We start from the raw sequence: 1,344 nt of genomic DNA, 5'->3' as shown, positions 1-1,344 counted from the left end.
AAATAAATAAATAAATAAAAATATAAAAAATTAACATTGTATTCAATACAATAATACATTGTAGAGATCATTTTATTTATAGAATTAAAATAATGAGCAAAAGGGCATTTAAGTAGGTAAGAAAGCAAAAATATTTTAAATTTTTTAACATTTGAAGGATTCTACATTTTCCCATTTTTCTGGGAGGAGATAAAAGTATGAATTAATATCACAATTATATAAGCCAGATGTTACATACTATAAAGAATAAGAATAATCTTTGAAGAACGCTTAAAAGGTTATATAGTATATGGCCCAAAAATAGTCAGTGGAAAATTCCAGAAATAAGCAACTCATAAGTTTCAAAGTGCATGTCATCATGAACTCTTGCTCCATCTGCCTTCAGACATGAATCATTTCATTGTTCAGTGCATGCACACTGTGTACCCTAACTGTCCATTAGTTACTTAATGGACACTGGTTGTCAAATCAATGTCAGTGCTATGTTGGTGATTGTGTGAAAGTTGCCTTTATTTTATTTAATAATGCCCCAGAAGAATATGGGGAGTGATTCTGGCCATTTTATTACAATTAATTTTTATAATTATTCTATTTTATTATTAGCTCTTGCTACCTTCATACTGTGCCTAATTCATCAATTAAATCTTCTAGGTTTGCATGTATAGGATAGAGAGTACAGTGCTGCCTGTGGGGTCGGTCATCCATCAAGGGGGTCTTGAAATGTGTCCTCTGAACTTAGAAAAGATTTACATAGTTTCATCTGATGTTAATTTTCCAAAAAGGTTCACTGTTTTCTAATTTCTCAAAAGCAATGCCATCTTCTCTGCAGAAAAACCTAGGCAGTTAAAATGAAGCAGCCCTGACTTCAGAGACCTGCAACTACAAGATTCAGAGCAGCACGGTGCCTCCATTCCTGAGGCCTCACTAAGTAGAGCGAAATGACGCAGGAATTACTGTTGAGGGGGCTGGGGAAATGACTCAGTAGGTAAAGGGCCTGTCATGTAAGCATGAGGATCTGAGTTCAGATCTCCAGCATCCACTTAGAAGTCACATGCAGCCACATGAGTCTGTAACCCCAGCAATGGGGGGAGACAGAGCTAGGGAGGATCCCTGGGGCTCACTGACCAGCCAGTCACATCAAATCAGGGAGCTCCAGGTTCAGTGAGACGTGCTGTCTCAAGAAATAAAATGAAGTTGCATGGCGGCACATGGCTTTAATCCCAGCACTGGGAGGCAGAGGCAGGCAGGTCTCTGTGAGATCAAAGCCAGCCTGGTCTACATGGTGAGTTCCAGGCCTGCTAGGGCTACAGGAAGACCCTGTCTCAAAAAAGACTGAAAAACAGA

The sequence above is a fragment of the Nannospalax galili genome, unplaced genomic scaffold (assembly GCF_000622305.1).
Source record: "Nannospalax galili isolate Female #2095 unplaced genomic scaffold, S.galili_v1.0 scaffold159, whole genome shotgun sequence".
Classification (NCBI taxonomy): Eukaryota; Metazoa; Chordata; class Mammalia; order Rodentia; family Spalacidae; genus Nannospalax; species Nannospalax galili.
The sequence above is the reverse complement of the archived record's forward strand: the minus strand, read 5'-3'. Positions refer to the sequence as shown.